We start from the raw sequence: 13,839 nt of genomic DNA, 5'->3' as shown, positions 1-13,839 counted from the left end.
AAAACGTCGTTTGTCTCTGAATTTGATACGATTTGACAGTTCACTAACTGGATGCTTTCCCCTTTTTCCCCCCGAAATTAGCCCAGTTTTTTTTCTGGAGAGTGATGTTGACTGCACTCTTGAACATTGCAGATGAAGATCCATAAGAATTGACGTTGCCACAATATTTAGGCAAGGTAAAGAACATCGACGACTTTACGGTGTCTGTGCTTAGGTGCTAGATGCATCTGGCAATGAGCGATGTCCTTAAGCCAAATTTCTCTGCCTTGTGTTCTCTGCCTTATATGATTTGTGCTTAGTAGTTCTTATAACTCCCTCTGCGTTGCGATATATTGTTTATAGATTTGTATAATTACCACTGTTTTCCTGTACTTGCGATTGTGATTTTGTTTTTTACCGACTTTGCGGATATCTTTGTATTTGTCCCCCCTTGCACAATGCCTCTCTCGAGGACTGTAAGGTATATGTAAATAAATAAACTCCTCAGTTTTGCGTATGCAAAAACAAGAGTTCTTCTGAGTCGAATCACGACAGCGTCTATACTAGACTGTTAATCTCGCAGTAATCCCCATGGCAAGATTTTTCCTGTGCGTCATTTTAAACCTTTCCACAGCGCCAGGTGTGGTTTGTGGGGTTTAACATTTAACGTCCCAAAGCGACTCTGGTTATGATAGACGTCGTTGTGGAGGGCTCCGAAAATTTCGACTACTTGGCTTTTTTAAGCGAGAACTTACATCGCACAGCACACGGGCGCCTTGCTTTTCGCCTTCATCGAAAAGCGGCCGCCATGGCCGGGATTCGATCCTGCATAGTGCCAGCTGTTTAAATTCTCTGTGACATTATGCTGCGATTAAGGGGCGGCAAGCCGGTGTATACAAAAAACGGAGAGCAGAGAGATGATGTCCGACGACTGTGAGATGATTTAATCAATCGCGGTGGGCCTAACGCGAGCTCTCCTGCCCGCGCCACTGCCCGCTTCTTCGTCGTTCTTAACAATATATTGCTAGAAAATTCATCTCGGCATTCCTATGTTTATTGTTATCGCGTTGCAGTTCTGGAAGGCGGCTGTGTTATACTATACTGACTATGTAAAGGGTTTCAGCTAAATTGTCTTCAACGTACAATGCATGCGCAGAGAGCCGGGAGTTACTTGACAGTCACACATTTAGGTTTCGAAAAATTCGTGACTTTCCTACAAGTGGTGGTAAGTATAGAGGCGCAATCCTCTACTCATTTGCCTTGAGCGTTCGAATGGCAGAACGCATTATGGACAACTTCGGAAAAAGGGGAAACCCATGTGTATTATAGCATTTTTTTTTTGTTACATTCTCAAGTTAAAAATATCGCACTCAGGGGGATGCCGCCCTCCTCTCCCCATTCTTTAAGTGGCCGTCCGAGTCGAGCGGTGTGATTGTGGGAGCATTGACGAACTTTGCTACTGCTTTTTAAATTCAGCTGAAGACTTGGAGATATCACTAACTGCATAAAAGCACGCGCGGGTTAAGATATTGTTTCGGGCCCTGGGCTACTTGTAAATAACGTGAAAGCTCGTCCGACTGCAGGCAGTTGCGAAGACTGTACAACGACTCTACATTCATTTTTTTTTTTTAATTTACCGCAAAGACACCAGTAATCGCCACCTTTTTAACAGGAGAAGTAGGAAAGGCCATTCGATTTCCGTCGCGCGCAACGGCTGTAGGTGTCTCGTGTCCGTGTTTCCATTGTGCTGCTCCTCTCCGTGATGCCTCACCAAGTGGCCCGCACGAAGATATTAATCGAGCTATAGGTGGCACAGCAATATTACTGTCTCGACGATCACGACGCAGAGAGATGACCCCGACAATGACTCCAACTGCATACAGCTTCGCTAATCGTTTGAATATCTACTGCGCGTGCAATGGCTGCAGGCCAGTGTTTACTGCAAGCGAACTTGCCGCTCCCGAGCAGGGAGGTTCGTGCCCTTATGCCCTGTTGTATAGGCGTTACCGAAAAAAGTCACTAAATACGTTACTCGTTGCTCTAAAGAAGAAAAAAATAAAGAGGTACGCATTACCGCCCTACGCTGACTGCAATAAAGGTAGTATGCGTTACCGTTACCGAAAAAAGTATCGCACGTTACTTTGTTTTAGTCCATGGCCATAAATTTTAATCAGTGCGCATTCGCTGCAACTCACGGTAACATTTTTCTTGCCGGGGTGGCGCAGTTGTTACGGCGCTCGACTACTGTGCCCAAGGACGCGGGATCGAATTCCGGCCTCGGCGGCCGCTTTTCGACGGAGGCCGGTGTGCTGTGTGATGTCAGCGCACGTTAAAGAACCGCAAGTGGTCGAAATTTCCGGAGTCCTCCACTGCGGCGTCTCTCATAGCCGGAGTCGCTTTGGGACGTTAAACCCCAAAACGAAACCAAACAGTAACACTTTTATAAAGCTCATATTTTACATAAAAATTCTAGCCCAACACAACGATATTACCCGAAATCCTAATTTAAGAAGAATACTTTGCAAAAATGGGAAGTATACCTTAGCAATGTATAGTGGCCTAAAGTTGGCTGTAGAGCTATGTGATGGTTTCTAACTCTGTGGCATATAATGAAGCCGTTTTCTGAATACGACATTAAACACAAAATGACACTTCATCATCAATTTTAACTTTACAAAGACAACATCGCTGAACTCTGAACAAATTTACTGTATTTCCGAAAAATTCGATGCTCCAAAATTCTCGTGTGCGTCTCCTAACAAATAAAGATACGCAAATTGTGCAGCAATAAAAAGATGCTTAAACGGCACAGTTCCGGAAAAAGATATATTTGCGCTCATAAAGCTTTTTCGCTTGAACCTGTATAATTGCCGCAACAAATAAAAGCATTTAGTGAAGGTGTTCAAGGTTTACGCCTCGCTCGGTTAGTAATTCAGTAACCAGAAACGTAGTCGCCGTTGCAGATATAAAGGAAAATTTATTTTGAAAACAAAGTTGATAAAACGTGCTAGGTTATTAATAACTACAACTTGATGTTGAATTTAGGCAACCGGCGATTTTGTGAATCCGTGTTCGTGCCCGTGTGTCATGCTCTATGTGTATTTTTTTTTCTTAGTTGGGTACGTCGTCAGGACAGGTGTTTCCTTGTAGGCATGCGAGCCGCAACAAGGGTCGTCGAGAGCACCAGTGCATTTTGTTTATTTACAACATCACTTTAGCTGCTCGGCGCTTTTTTTTATTGTTTTTCTGAAGAAGGGGGCGGAGGGGGAATTGGAATAAAAAGTAACTAGTAACGTGATCGACATCTCACATTACCGACAAATGTTAACAGAAATACGTTACCTGTTACAGTTCCCAAATTGTGACGAGTACGCTACTAAGTTACCGAAAAAAGTGACGCGTTACCGGTAACACCGCTACTTGTAAAGCGTTACCGCCAACAACACTGCTTATGCCTCACATTTAGAAGCGGAAAACGGGGAGGAAGACGACTAGACTCAAATCACTCGACCTACGAGACATTTCCTATGTTTCGGGATGGCAGTTTAACGCCATCACTGTTGGCAGCAGGTGACATCTGTCACTGTGTCTACAGGCAAACACGCCGGACTAGGAAGTTATCCGCCGCGGCTGCCACCGAACGCGCACTGCCTCGGTTTTTCGGTCGCTGCCTGTTTCTGTCCACTCCCTCGCGAACCTCGGGACAGACCTGACAGGCTGCTGTCCGCATGAGCCACGTGATCAATCACTCTTGCGCGCGGTCCGCTCTGACAAATGGTGGCCCCTTCGAGTGAATGTTTGATCATATCGTTGCGTGCGTTCACGTGCCAAGTAAGATAGACGCCAGCGCGTGCATTCAAACCGTTGCTTTCCTTTTTTGTTGTTGTGCGCGTTCCGCATGTTAAATGGACCATGACCCCGCGCGTAGCGCCTCAACGCTTCATCCTCGTGTCTACGACGTGCTTGCAGTTTTATTCTTCCCACGCTTTCTGTTATTTTTGTGTTTTCGCAATCTGCTAGTGGGGACTAGAGGAGGTTGAAAGGGCTCTAGACTGGTTTGAAACTTCGGCTCAGTCCAGCTAGGCTTTTACTGACATTAGCACCTGTAGTATTCAGCGGTTCGTTGGTTGGAAATATTATTGGAATGTAGAAACAGACAAATAAAGAAAGAGCAGGCAAAACGCTTATGCTAGGCATCCGGTGCGGAAATGTATGCGCACATAAATATTTTTATATACCGGGCGCTTACACGATCACCTAAAATTAGAGCACTAAAAAGAGACAAACATTTCAAAAAAAAAAAAAATTCTCAGCCACGCTGCATGTAATTTACTGCAAATATTATTTCAGTTATGTAACTAGTTAACGAAAACTCAAAAATAATCTTCTTTTTTTTTTTTTTTTAATTAGCCCAGTTCGGCGGCTTATGCCAATAGGGCTTTGAAGGCATGGACAAGGCTATATACAACTTCAGCGTTTGAAGCAAACAAAAACTTTCCTTCTAAAACTATGCAGCGAGATGGACTCTGACGCTATTTTTTCAAGAGAAACCGAAACTGAGCACATTGGAAGTTCAGGAAGCTGCTGGAAACGTCCGTTGATGAAGTGTTGCAGCGATGACAAAGGCAAATTCATGCTGCTTGTTCTACTCTGTCATGCTTCGTCCCTCTTGCAAATAAAATTAAAAAAAAAACACGCAATTGGCAATTGCGGCTAATTTTCTTCTTTACTTACACCATGCTGCAAGCAAAATAATGTGTATTACACGGCAATGGCGAATGCAGTTCGAATCGGACGTCCTAGTCATTGCAACACGACGTCGCTTTTTTCCGCTGAGCTTCCCGCTGATCTAATGCGTTCAGTTTCGCGTTTGTGAGGCTTTTCAGCTGCCGGGTGGGTGGGTTTTTATCACTTTCAATAAGTGATATGGGGGCATAGTCTTGTCCACAGCTTCGTACTTCCTTTTGCCAGTAACCACCCAAATGGGTTCACTAAATTATTGGTGAGTTTGTTATTCATCTGTATAGCTTTAAGAGTTTTTACAGTAAATCACGTCCGCAGCGGAGGTCAATTTTCTTCAGTTTTTTTGTTTTTTTCTGAACTCTATGTTTTAGGAACTCCCGAAAATGTTCGCGAGCCAGCTGGCATATTGCCAGTCCGATAGTGATACTATCTTAGTTCGATTTTCTTTTTTTTTTTTTTTCAGTGTTCTGATTTGCTTTGACATTACTAGCTACCTGACCTCTCGTCTGTATTATAGAATTTTGCTGAAACGCGGAGCTGGCCGTTACCTCGCCAAGGGTGAGTAAGACGCATCCTGTTATTATCTTTTTCAAGGAGTAGAAAATCCCCCATCGCAATGCGGCAGCGCAGTGGCGAACCCATTGTCGGCATCTTCAGAACTCTTCTTTATGTAGTGTAATGCAGGATGTGAGCTACAAACGACACACTGTGGACACAAAGACCGTGGCTGACTCTTTACAGAAATAGTCCCACAGGAAACACCACTGCGACGCGCTCATTTATTCCGTTCCTCCTTCCAGCGGCAAACTGGCGTGGCGTCATCTCCGTTTCCTCGGACGCACACGCACCTACCTCTAAGCCTTCTTTCCTTGGCGGGTCGCAAGCTGGGAAGCATTTCTTGCCACGAAACGAGGAGCCGTGATGCGCAGGACGATAGGCGCTGAAATGAAGTGAAAGCACACGCAAGTGGTGCTGCACATGCTAAGAACTGCTAATAGTCATACATAATTGCTTAATTGCTAATTGCGAACTGCTAATAGTCATACATAATTGCTGGATTCCAAGGGAAAGAAAGCGTAGCAGGGGGTGGCAGAAAGTTAGGTGGGCGGATGAGATTAAGAAGTTCGCAGGGGTCAAGTGGATGCAGTTAGCACAGAACCGGGTTAAGTGGAGAAATATGGGAGAGGCCTTCGCCCTGCAGTGGGTATAGTCAGGCTGATGATGATGATGATGATGAATTGCTTAATGTCGCACCCCTTTTCGAAGGCGTATCGCCGCTGCAGAGCTGCGTGATGCTGGCCAGGTGAAAGTTCGTCTCCGTTTTCAACGGCTGTACCGGCAGAGTTGGGTCTTGGACCATGGCGGCACGCGGGAAGCTGGATTTGTGCAGAGTCCACGTTGTACTATCGCGATGAAAAGGAATGCAAACAGCGGGGCGCGTGGTATTCTGCACAATAGCGCATACGTCTGGGCTGCTGGGCAGGCCTACACCACTTGCGAAGACCGCGCACGCACTTAACGTGTTCGTTCCTTAATGCAAGCAACTCCCTGTGTGGCTTCCAAGAGACTGTAGAAGTCTACTTGCGCTAGCCATAAAATGACACCCGGAGTACGCACGGGATGCGATAGCGCCAGCCAGAACTAATTAAAGCTCTTTGTAGCCAGTACTAATACAGGAGCTTTGACAATATTTCAGAGCCATGGTGGTGACAGTTTAAAGCGCCAATTCGCTTAGCGACAGCAAATGCATATCGGAGTTGGACGCTCCGCTTGTTCACGTTTCTTTTCGTCGTTATAGTATATGCACTTGTTCGCTACGAGGTTTAACCGAGGCGAAAAATACAGCGCCTATGAATGCATGTTTGAGCAGCTTTAAGCGGATGGGCTGCTGAAAAACGAAACGAAACAATTCTACGACAAACAAAACACCAAAAGAAAAAAAATTATAGGGTCTTTTAGATGTCTCTTAAGATGAGAATGGCGAAAGCCTACCCTTCCTATCCTATCGTTTGCCTCTCATTATTCGCCTCTTATCGGCGTTCGTTGCAGTGGTACATATAATTGGTTTACAGGAAAGGAAAGGCGCAGTATCTGTCACACTTTCCCCGACAAGTGTGCGTTTGGACGGTACAACATCGTTTCTGTCGCGTGACCTTCCTTGGCGCGCGTTCAAATGCGGGATTGCACACGGCAGGAATGCTAGACAGGAACACATCTCGCGGAATACGACAGATCTCGCGCACAACTCTCGCGCACGGGATTTCGTTCCATGAGACTAGAAAGGTTTTCGCCTTAAAAAAAAAATGGCTCAATTCGGTCAGAAGGCGTTCGCTCCCGGTAGGTTTATTCCCAGAAAGACAACTGCAGCAGTTCCTGTAGCCGACCACAACAGCAGCCGTCAGCCGCTGCGACGTCGACAATCGCAACGGTACTTGTGGACGGTGGCTGGGATAGCGGGTTCCTCCGGAGAACCTTGGTCAGAACGAGGTGTCTGCGGAGGAGGTGCTGGAAGATAACCCGGGGCGCGGAGCCGGGGGCCAGTGGCCGCAGTTGCTTGCAGACCCTTCGTAATGCAGGTTCACCGGTAGCGACAGGAAGAAGCCGATTGCGGCCACTCCCAGGGCGTCCTTCACCTGGAAGCAGAGACGGGAGCGCGCGCGCGTGGGTCCCGCATCAAGGCGAACGCCCGCTCCCTCTGCGGCTCGCCCATGGCGTGGCTCCGTCGCGTTAACGGCCCCGCTAGGGCGCCTGTTCCGGAGCAGCGCACGCATTTGGCGCCGCCGCCGCTCCCGCGCGCGGCGGCAAACAAGAGCGCAGCGGGAGAACACACGGGCGCGAGAGAATTCATGGCTGAGCGTCGTTCTGTTCATACGACACTAATGAGCCACTAACTGCGTTGCTTCGCGGAGCGCTGTTCTTTGTGATACACCGCGTTGGAAGGGCCGAACCCGCAGCACCGATCAGGGTAGAAGGCCGTCGCCGGTAAGCGAGATTAAAAGCGCTTTTGTTTTTCATAAGTTGCGTCAATTGGGGGCCTGGCCGCGCGGTGCTGAACCCAAAAGGGTGCGTTTGTGTAAAGGCGTTACTGATAAGACGAGTGGCGAGGGCCCAATTTTACGACTCAGAAAAGTGCCACAGACGAAGGGCTTTTATTGGACCTTCACATAAATAGGTTCGGCTGAGTAACGATTGCCAGCAGCAACTTGCAACCGGCTAGACCACAACGTCAACCTGGAATGAGCCAACTACAAAAAAAAAAAAAAGCAGCGCGTCATTCGAATTGCATACTGGTATCATTATGGTTGCTAGCCGCCCCTCAACCCTCTTCCAAGTGGAAGGAGGGGGGCGGAGAGTGAGTGACCATGCTTAAAAAAAAGCCAACCTTCGAGACGGGCGATTATAGCACCGGATGTTGGACTTTCAGGATGTCTTTCCAGTCTTTCTACTTCGATTTTGAAAGAGGCACTTTTTTTTTTTTTTTTTTTTTTTTATCGAAGAGCTTTGCGCGCACATGCCAGCTGACGGCTGTGAGAGCGTTAACGCTGCTCCACTAAACGAAATAAAAGAAAACCTCCTTCCTTGGTTACGCTCGCATATGTAGTGCACGAACGTCACGTGCTTTGGGAAGGTTCCATGGCTGAACTGCTGGCGAAGCAATCTATTTTGCGTGCGATCCTGACTGCAATTACTCTCGAGCCACTGGAGGCCTGCCTCGCTGCTTGGAAAAGCATACACACGCAGTTCAGGGAGCCTCCGGTAGCCTAGCGGCAAGGAAACAATTCACATTATGCTCGAGAATTGTGTTCCGTCTTTCAGTGAAGAACCACTTTGCGCCGCTCTGTTTTCTTGTTATGTTCGCAAAAGTTGCCCGAGTGGCAATGAACAGCTTTCCACCATCAAGCACAGCGGCGTGGGAGTCAAGTAATTAACATCAGCTATTCCGCTTCTTAATCAACACAGTCAGGCGGTTTGCGACAATATATCGCCCGAAGCCAGGGACAACACAATGTCATATCGAACGAGATAAAAGTTATCTTGGTAAGCTCTACACCGCGAGCAATTGCGGCACTTTTTTTTTTTTTCGTACAATATTGAAACTGAGCGCTAGCCCGAAGGAATGTGCCTTAAAACGCCTTCGCCATCCTTTTCTATCGGCCTGCGCAATTGTAATATGTCCCGCACTTATTTTCTTCTTTTCTTTTGGGTTTGCGCTCTGTGAAGAAAGAGGAGAACGACAGTCATCCCTTACTGAGTGATCGTTAGATGTAAAAGCAAGGGAACGAACGACAGTAGACTACACGTCATGACACAATGCCACAGGCCGTTTAGCATTTGGCACCGTAGACGATCAAATACGTAATCAGTGGACGCTCGTTTCTGTTGCGGTCACTGCGACCAGCGGAACGGGTGCCAGACTATCTGTCACCAAGTTAATTTCAGCTTTAGGGAAGCACAGTGTCGGACAGTGTACGTGGGGTCACCGCCAGCTGCGCCGTTCGCGAAGACGAGGACAGCTTCTGGAGGAGAGAAAGAAATGCGACCTTGAAATAGATAAACTAAATAAGTCTTCAATTTCGCTGGCCACTATAAAAAAATACTATGCTAACCGCCGTTGTTTTTTTTTTTTTTTCTTATTTCTTGTTCACAACGAAATATGCGGTGGGACGGAAAGCCGTAATAGCGTACGATTTCACTGAAGGTGGCCGACATACCTCGGACTCCACTGTGCTTGAAAACCGTTTTTAGATCAGCTAGTTCATTAAAATTCTTTCTCGCTTCGGGCATTGTGGGCTGCTTTCAGATAAGTCACACTTTCAATGGAATACGTCCTCGCAGAAGGAGCATCCCCATCGGGGTGTCTCACAGCGATTCTCGTTTTCCATACACTGTAATGGGAAAGCACTTCGAATAAGTCGTTGTATGGCACACCCCCGTGTACATATACAGACGGGTAGGAACCGTATACCATATGTCGTAATTAGTAGCTCACTTTATTATGTCCTCTGCAAGATATCGCAGAAAAAACACTGCATCCCAGCAGTCAACGACAATAGGGTCTGCGGTTTATGGAAAATCAAGCAGTGCACCGACCATGGACCGAAGCCGTCGTTTTTCGTCATTCATTGTTTGACAGGTAATGTAGCACTATCTAGAATAAGGAACAAACTTTTTGCTCACGATCGTAATGTTTTAACTATTATAGGACATCCTTATACCTTCCCCTCATCAGTGTTGTCACGTAGTGGTGACAAGCCTAGTAGTCACAAATCAAGACACTGGCGTTGCACTTGAATACAACTGTTTATTGGGCTGACTTGCGCCCGCAAAAAAAAAAAAATAAAGCAAATCGGCCGTGACGATAACACCAAATGCATTCGTCGGTCGTCGAATTAAGAATGCCCGTCGCACGCGCCAATGCTCAATTTTAAGGCGGCGAAGAAACATCCAGATAAAGCCGCAGGCCGTGACTAGTACAACCTGGAACATTGCGGAAACATGGGAGAGGAGATGAAATCCTGGGCGACAAAAAAAAAAAAAAAAAAATCTTGCTATAAGGCCGCATGCAGGCGGCTGTTCAAAAAGAACAAGATTTGACTGGTTTGCGGCAGTATAATGAACGATAAACAGACGCTGGTACCATTATATTAAGCAGTGAGGTGTTCTTGGGTTCCAGCACTTAGATGTTCCAGTGCGAACCTCGAATTTGATGTGTTGAAAGGAGCCGCAACTTAGCTCAGAAACCCGCTCAGCGTTCTGCGTTTAATGTTTCTAGATGACATCAAAACTTTGAGTGCGTCCTGACGCTGTTTAACTTGGAACATCGTGCGTAGAAAAGGATCACTCTGATTACGCAAGGAGATAAACCCGAGCAGTATTTGTAGCAAATTTAAATGACCCAAACCAAGCCCCCCGCTTTTCACTGGGCGAAACAAATTAGTACGACTGTTCGCTCTCATACCGAACCCTGAAAGAAAACCGCTAGCAAGTTGTGAATTTTCTGTACGCTAATTTTTGACATGGATAGCCTCTGCAATACATGCCAGACATTCGTAACAATGAGCAAACTGCATAGAGTTGAACGCACAAACACTGATAACTCAAGGACCCCTCACTTTGCTGTTTTCGACTGCACACGGTCGCATTCATTATAGTCCAGTAATCGTTCGTAGCGTCGTATAGTGTTCAAGCAGAACTTCGAAGTACCTCGCAGGTCTAACAGATCGTGAAATATTTTCAAAACACAAAAATGCATTCCACCAGCTCCAATGCAAGATCCCCAATCACTTGTCCGAGTTGACTTCGTTATACGTCTCTTCATAAAATGGAATAAAATCTCGGAGGCCTCTGAAATACTTTCTTTGCCACAGAAAGCGGTTATGTTGTCGGCACACGAAAATAGTTTACTTCGCTTTCCATAAGCGTAAAGTCTGCGATACGTTCATTATGAATCACTTTGAAACAAAATGGCTCCATTTATATGGTAAACTTACAGAGGAGAAACAGGGTATCCTTGCCAAGGCATCTTATGTGGAAGCTTTCTTTGACCTGCTCATCTACGGTGATGCTAGAGAAACAATTTAAGTCAGCCATTTGAACCTAGCTTAATAGGACTGAATCGACAATGGCATGATATAATAGTAAAAAAGAGAATTTCCTGGCTAATCCGGTCGAAAGCCTTTTTGAAGTCTAGTTGCAACATTGGAGCGTGATCTTGAAACGCGTCGGAAACACTCTGAAAATGCTCCGAACTATGTGAACATTTGTATATGTGCTTTGCCTTTTAATGTCACATATTTGATGCGCTCTCACAATATCTTCAAAATACTTTTTGTAACCGTTTCGCTTGGACATTTATGAGAAAATTGCAGTCCATACTGGCAAGTGTTGTCGGCCGGTGTGACTTCAGTGAGAGCAATTTCAGGAGGCTATAGATCATTGATATCAACACCACGTACGGCCTTCGGAACAATTGTGGTGCTTCTTTACTGCCATATGCCTTGACCAAAACTCGACTCAATACTTGCTCACTCATAAAATCTTTGCGTCTAGGGGGCGTGTTTCCTGCGCTCAAGTCATTTATCGCATTTTCTATGCCTCGCATGCTGATGGACGTCTCCAAGTCGGCTTTCACAGTGCCATCTAGCCTTGGCATGGGTGGAAAAAGATATCTTTTTCGAATCCTTCCTCCTCTCCTCTTGCGTGGCCGAGTAGCGAGCGAAAGTATTCTGTGAACGCCCTTTGTACATCTACCTTGCCACGCGTGACCCCATGTTTGGTATTTTTTACGTTTATTGAATATTTTCATTGCGTATCCATTCTTTTTAATTCGCCTGTTTAACGAACGATTGGTGGGCGCTTCTTCGAAAAGTATTCTTTCTACGCGCACTCGCGCGACATCCCCTTGGACTTGCCTATATCAATACCCACTAAGTTGTTTTCAACTTGCCCGACTTATTTCATATTCTCCTCGTTGGTCGATGCTAAATTCAAGAAAAGGTAAACCTGGCCTTAATTTCTTTCATTTCGGCCCATTCAGTTTTGTAGATCGTGAACCAGATCTCTGAATTCCATGTACTCCAACCTTCTCTTTAAAGTTTCCCCATGACGCATGTGATGTTTCAGGCTTCGTTTCTGTTGTGGGCGCCACTGACGACAGCGCCCCAAGCGGCAAGCTTGGGGCGACAGCGCCCCAAGCGGTCCGCCCCAACCAGGCGGACCGCCGGGAGACCCCATCATGGGCGACCACGCCAAGCAGAGCGAAGGCGGGCGCCATTACCTGATGTATAAATAAACAGTTTTGCTTGTTATGGCGCAAGTAGAATGATGGCGAAGGCTGGGCCCAAAAGCGGTTCAGCGGTATCGCAGCATAGCCACAGGTCGGGGGGCCAACCACTCAGATTAAGAAATTATACTACTACATATTAAAAAGTATCAATCAACATAAAAAGAATAGACATTTTGATAACTTCGCTTATGAATGAGGTAAGGTATTTTATTAAGACATTCTTAATTTTTTTTTTAAAAAAAAAGGACAGGCCGCCATTGGAAACTGACCCTGGCAACGTTTATTGCTAGAACCCTAGCTAGTGAAGCTAGCTTAGCAGTGCTGTTAGAGGAACTAGAGGGCATGAAATGGGATGTCATAGGGCTTAGTGAGGTTAGGAGGCCGAATGAGGCATATACTGTACTGAAGGATGGGCATGTGCTGTGTTATCGAGGTTTACCGGAGAGGCGACAACTAGGAGTAGGTTTCCTTGTCAATAAGTATATAGCGGGTAATATAGATGAATTCTAGTATTAATGAGAGGGTTGCAGGCATCGTAATTAGGCTTAATAAGCGGTATAAACTGAAGGTTGTACAGGCCTATGCACCTACATATAGTTATGATGATCAGGCAGTCGAAAGCTTTTATGAAGATGTAGAATCGGCAATGCGAAAAGTAAAAACGCAGTATACTGTACTAATGGGCGACTTCAATGCCAAGGTAGGGAAAAAACAGGCAGGAGACAAGGCAGTAGGTGCCTATGGCATTGGTTCTAGGAATAGCAGGGGGGAGTTACTAGTTGAGTTTGCAGAGCGCAATAACTTACGAATCATGAATACCTTCTTCAACAAACGGAAGAACCGGAAATGGACATGGAAAAGTCCTAACGGAGAGACTAAAAATGAAATCGACTTCATAATGTGTTCAACCCCCGCCATTGTGCAGGATGTAGAGGTAATCGGGAAAGTGCGATGTAGTGACCACAGGATGGTGAGGTCCCAAATTAGCCTAAATCTGAAGAAGCAACGCAATAGATTAGTAAGAAAGAAACCCATCAACGAATTAGCGGTGAGGGGGAGGGCAGAAGAGTTCAGGATCTCGCTACAGAATAGGTATTCAGCTCTAACTGAGGATGGCGACATTACCCTAGAGGAAAGGAACAATAATTTCAGAAATATCATTACTGAGTGCGCGGTAGAGGTAGGCGGTAGGATAGTTAGAGAGGATACCGGTAAGCTGTCTAAGGAGACGAAAGATTTGATTAAGAAACGTCAGAGTATGAAAGCTTCCAATCCAACAGACCAGATCGAATTGGCCGAGATATCAAAGCTAATCAATAAGCGCAAGGTGG

The sequence above is a fragment of the Amblyomma maculatum genome, chromosome 1, assembly GCF_055883805.1.
Source record: "Amblyomma maculatum isolate TAMU_Amacu chromosome 1, ASM5588380v1, whole genome shotgun sequence".
Taxonomy (NCBI): domain Eukaryota; kingdom Metazoa; phylum Arthropoda; class Arachnida; order Ixodida; family Ixodidae; genus Amblyomma; species Amblyomma maculatum.
This window is presented reverse-complemented; position numbering follows the sequence as displayed.